A 5,792-nucleotide genomic window follows, 5' to 3' on the forward strand; every position below is an offset into this window, starting at 1 on the left:
CAGAGCACAAGTTCAATGAAGATGTAGATATTTTCGTCCAACTACTCTAGCTTCCTTATGTCTTCCTCTGCTGTGCCCACTGGCTTCCATGACCAGATTCCTATTTTAACGTTTGACGAGTTGCTTTCTGCTAGCCCTGCGGTTACCCAAGTTGAAGCCTTAATCACTTCTTTGTGATAGTTACCAATGATGACTCACGTGAGATGGGGATGTGAATTTTGTTGATTGATCTTCTTTGTACATTATCTGACTTCTTCCTATATTTCTCCTTCTTCTTCCTCCTTAAATTCTGAGTTTCTTTCCCTTTTTGGTTTTGTGTTCACTAATATTCAGTTGTGCCTAACATTTATTTATACTTTAACAGGAAGCACTGCTAAAGTTGGGATTTTACTCAAGTGAGGAAGACATGGAATATTTCAGCTTTTCAAGTGGAATTGAATGTGTTGTGAAGACTTGGCAAGTTAGTCTTCTTTGGCATAGCTTATAAATTGTCATTGAAAGAAGAAAAATATTTTTCCCCTTTCATGCTGACCTGAACACATCTATAATCTATTTTATGACTTTGACTTCCATTTGATATTGAGCATTTATAACTTAAATCATATGTGGTTGGAATTTTAGTACTTCCTTGTACATTTGACTTGGGTATATTTTGTCTTGTTAACATTATATGTCTTCTTAACTGATTGTACAAAAAATAAGTAGGTACTATTGTTGTGTTTATGCAGGCTATGCTGGTTATAATAGTAGAGATTTAGAAAATGAAAATTTGAAATTTCATTGAATGAACAAACTCTACATTGAATATCTATTTGAATTGTAGAGTGAAAATCACATTACATTGGCAAAATATACAATTCCTAGTAATGTTATGTTGTTGTTGAATAATTTGAAGACCTAAAATGAATCAAAAATATTGAAGGAGTTGCCTTATACTGTCAAAATGACTGGACCAAAATGAATCAAAAATACTAAAAGAGCTACCTTTTACTGGCTAAATGACTGTATTAAAATGTCTTCTTGAACTAGAATGAAACTAAAGCTGGAGTAGTGGCTAAGATCATGGGACATATCTTCACATGTGACTGATGGTGCTAGATTGAGAACCTATGTTAAAGAGACAGCATTGTTAAAGTTTTACAAATGTACTGCTTGTAAATAATTGATTTGAAAGTTCTAGTGTGCTAGAACACATGTAATGTGCCAAATTTTGAATAAAATTATGCCATGTTCTAATGCACCCAATGAGCCAAGAGATTTGATTTTTCTTTTCTTTTTCTGCCTTTGTGAAGCTAAGTTAGAGGTATCTTGTGGCACTTGAACATCCTACAATAAAAGCAAGTAAAGATTAGTAATGATCAAAGTTAAAAAGAAGACCATATGAAATAACAAAAATTATGTTTTACTTTAAGTTTTTGTGAGGATTGGATATTTTTTCTTTTATTGCTTTGCTTCTCAATGACTGAGTTGGACTTTCCTTGTGACATTTTAGCACCCTACAATAAAAAATAATTACTATTGATCAAGTTTAAAATAAAAATGACGCATATGGTAAAATGATATTTTTACCTTAGGTTTATGTTTAGATTGCACTTTTCTTTTTTTGTTAGGTTGATTATCAACCCAAGTCATATATCGCCTTTTATACTTCTTCCCCTCTCTCTTTTTCAAAACTACAGTTATAGAATACTTTGTATATATTTTTTAGGATGTATCATCTTCATAAGATTCACGCATGGCAAGAATATCACTAACTTTCTTATTAAGTTCTATGATCCCTTGTTGCACAACATAAAAAGTCTCTTGACATTTTGAAGCCTCAGATACTAACCTTACAAATATAGGACATACATTGAACTTTTCATCTTAGGATCAACTTGAATCTCATTACCCAGAATATTCTGAACAACTCCATATCTTGCTTCCCTTGTCCACCTTCTCATTATATATTGTTTTGGAAGTACATCAACTTCTAGATGTGTATATATCCTCAATGCATGACAACAAATTATTCCATATTGCTGAAACTTCATGCAACTACAATTGGTTAAACCACTAGTAGTATCATAAGAAACTCTCCACTCTCCTGGTTTAGTAATCAATCTAACCACATATTGCTTTACATCACCTGCCTCATCTCTTTCTTTTATATAGTATGCACAACTATAATCCCACTCATATTGGAAGACATCATGTATAGTAGGAGTGTAGATTTGAGAAACTTGTTGGAGCATCAATGCACTTCGCATAATTAATCTAGGCAGCTTTTCACGTGTTTCAAAGTCATGTTGTAACTTAGTATATCGCTTACCATTAACTACCAATTCAAAGAGCTTAAAGAATGTATTGATATCAAGTTCAGGCTTCATGCAATCCTTTAAAGATGAATTAATGCTCTCACTTAGTTGAGTGCTCTGCATACCAATTGTAAAAGCATATTTCATATCACAAGCTGCCTATTTTTCTTTTACCTTATATATGGAGCACAACTAAGAGTTTTCTTCCAAATTGTAAGTCAACTGTAGCTTCCTCCAAGCATCCTCAAACTCAAATTCTTCATGGTAGTCATACAAGCACTTGTTAAGATCAGTCAAGAAATGTGAGCCATCTTTTATTAAGTTTGCCAAATGTTTCACACCATTTATATGCAAATGGAAGATGCACAAGCCATGTTTAACCTCAGGCATTACATCCTCTAATGCCCTAGCCATTGCTTGATCTTGATCAATAAAGAAAGTACGTGGTTGCTTTTGCTTGTGAGCCTACAAGAATGGTTCAAAAAGCCATTTAAATGACTCTATCATCTCATCATACAACAACACAACACCAAATATTACCCCTGTTCTATAATGGTTGAAGCCTGAAAAAATAGCAAGGGGTCTATTTTTGACGATTAGTACAATAAGTTGTATCAAATGAAACAACATCATCAAAACAAGCATAATCTATTAGCATTTAAGGATCAGCCCAAAACACATTTGTTATTTTCTCATCAAAATCCATCTAATAAGTATGAAAAAAAAGATGGATTCTCTATCAACTATAGTTGAAAATATTTTAATAAAGATCTAGCTTTTCCATACTTCATTTCCCGCTGCCTCTTAGACCTCAAATAACTTTTAACATCCTCCCTTATAAGCCCCAAATTAGCTCTACCTCCAACTTGTTTACTCATCAAATTAAATGTAGCTTTTTGTTGAAGCCTAACATCATTTGTAGTTTCTATTTTATTGCCTTGAGCTGCACCTATTTTATGTTGAGATCGTAAAAGTGCACTGAATTTGGAGGATTTAAAGAGTGATTATGCTCACTAACAAATTCACTAACTCTCCATTTTCCATCCACAAGTTTTACAATCAATTTTGCTTTACAATCAGTTCTAGTCTCTGCACAAGGATGTTTCATTTTATAATCTCATTTGTTTGGCCTTCTCACTCCTTCCTTACTACAAACATATCTAAAACAAGTAATGATAGACTTGTCCCTCTTACTATAGGTGAAATTATGCTTCCTAATATTGAAGCCCATTTTACCTCCATAGTTGATGCAAAATTGATGTACATCATCTAGACATTCAAACTCAAGGCCTATTTTGGGTGTAAATTCAATATCCATCCAATTAAATCTATATAAAAAATCAAAATTCATGGTTAAAAAAAGCATAAAGTTCAAAAAACATATTGTCATAAAGTTACATATCCAAACATTTAGCTAAAAGATCCAATTAAGTAGGAAAAAATTTAACAGGAATACAGTAGGAGAGAATGAGAAGAAAAAATGACTTTTAAACTATAAAGAAAATGTGTCTTCTATACATAAACCACTTTTGAAAATTAACTAAAGTGTGAGTTTGATTATGAATTTTTTTAATATGCTTTAAGAAAGGTAGATGTTGTTTCCTTCTTAAAAACCTTGGTATAGCACATAGGAGTCATACATAAAACTATTTTTCATCTATCTTCCACATGAAGCAATGACCAATCTCAAACCACAAGCATTAGAATAGCTTAGTTCTTCATATCATTCCTTATAAGTTGTCTAAAGAAACGCGGATAAAGGAGGTGTGAAAAATGTATGCTTGAGAAACTCAAGTAAATAAAGAAAAGCAACATGATAAATATAACCTAGAGTAAATATTTGAAATGACAATACAATCGCCATCATATTTTAAATTCGAATAATGAACAGAGCAGTCCCAAGTATCTCTTAAAGTTTTTGCCCCTTTCAACATTCTCAATAAAAACTTTAAAAGTAGGTTTTTATCATATTATAGCCTTTTTGTATCATTTTTGCACTAATAATCATAAAAAAAGCGTCAAAAACCATGCTTAATAAGGTCCACATACCTGTGCAGAAGTTTCCCGCACTTGAGACTCTGTTTCTGTAATTAGCTTCCCTGCCAGTGTGATGAGGAAGACGGTGGTTTTAAATTAAAAGCCATGAATGGCTAGGATTAAGTGTTGGAATGCACTGTCCAGATTTAACCTCCTAAACGATATAGTTTTGATTAATGAATTGTTCATGGATGTAGGATGAAATTAATGGCTAAGATGAGAAGCATCAGAAAGGGCAGCACAAAAGGCACATTAGACACCTCATGCCCAGCATCACAGCATGATAATATTCATCATTAACCAACACATACACCTCAACTCTTGCTAGAATTGCATAACAGTAGCAATATAGAATAGGAAAATCACCCATCAGCCAAAGGAGAGAAAATATGATACTGTGCTGCTGTAGAAACCGTAAAAGAAGAAGAAAAAACCTAACAACTCACCACAAACAAAATTTAGTGGCAACATCTATCACTCAATAGATGCTCTGCGTAAAAAAAAAAACAAAACAAAACAAAACAAAACAAAAAACAAAAAGGAAAAAGAGAAAAGTTTCGGTCTCCCACACGAACTAGAAACGGACCAGAATTTCAGCCAACAATTGCAATAGTCGAGCTACCAAACACACACGCGAAACTTTCAACAACTTAGGAGGGAGAAAAAGAAAGACTAAATATGCGTGCATACACCAACTTCGTTAGTCACCATGCAGAGCAGAAATTTAGCACAACGCCAGACAGATACAGACGAACAGCGAAGGGGAAGAGAAAGAACATTTTCCGGCGAGGAGACGAGAGGATCAATGATTTACCTCAAACCTGAGTGCAGCGTTGACGGTTTAAGATCAGCATGTGGTCGACGCTGATGACGGAAGAAGGCTCTGATCTGCAACTCGAATAAGAAAAAGAAAGACCAGAAATTGCGACCAATTAAAGAGCAGAATTTAGCTTATCATACTCATATATAAAACGGTTCAGCAGATGGGAAGAGAGAAGGATTGAAGCTAAATGCACAAATGCGCACACGGAACCTGGAAGAGAAGCAAGAGATGACAGCAAAGAAGGAGCAGACTCCGGTCCCACTTCCAGCTGTCGAGACGCACCAATACAGCCAGGTGTAGGCCAAGGGTGAGAGGAAGAGCAAGCCAACGCTAAGAAGAAAGAGTCCGACGGTGATGACAGAAGAGGGATTTGGATTCACTTACATAACTTAATACAGACATTCAATGCATATATCATCTAAAATATTAAAATATAATTAATAATTCAGATAAATTTATTCATTTATTAATTTTAAATGAAGTATAAATTTATAACTATTGATCTAAATTTTAATAACTCAGATGATACAAGCACTTAATGCCTGTATTAAATACAGTCACTGTCAACACTGTATTTTATCCGGACATTTTTTTAAATTTAATAATAAATAATCAAAAATAAAAAAAATAAAATT

The 5,792-nt window shown here is 33.5% G+C and overlaps 1 long non-coding RNA gene across 2 annotated transcripts; it reads right to left on the bottom strand.

The window, feature by feature from the left end:
- Positions 1-850: 850 nt before the first annotated feature.
- Positions 851-5,326, bottom strand: LOC129316419 (uncharacterized). 2 transcript variants are annotated; one of them, XR_008594790.1, is made up of 4 exons: positions 5,149-5,326; positions 4,347-4,488; positions 2,472-2,762; positions 851-1,326 (listed from the first exon to the last, which is right to left on the bottom strand). It is a non-coding gene; the product is annotated as an uncharacterized LOC129316419 (long non-coding RNA). The 2 variants fall into 2 exon arrangements; XR_008594789.1 differs by having other exon boundaries at positions 1,832-2,762.
- Positions 5,327-5,792: the final 466 nt, after the last annotated feature.

Source organism: Prosopis cineraria, unplaced genomic scaffold (assembly GCF_029017545.1).
Source record: "Prosopis cineraria cultivar Desert tree isolate PC_DT_omini unplaced genomic scaffold, ASM2901754v1 PC7, whole genome shotgun sequence".
NCBI lineage: Eukaryota > Viridiplantae > Streptophyta > Magnoliopsida > Fabales > Fabaceae > Prosopis > Prosopis cineraria.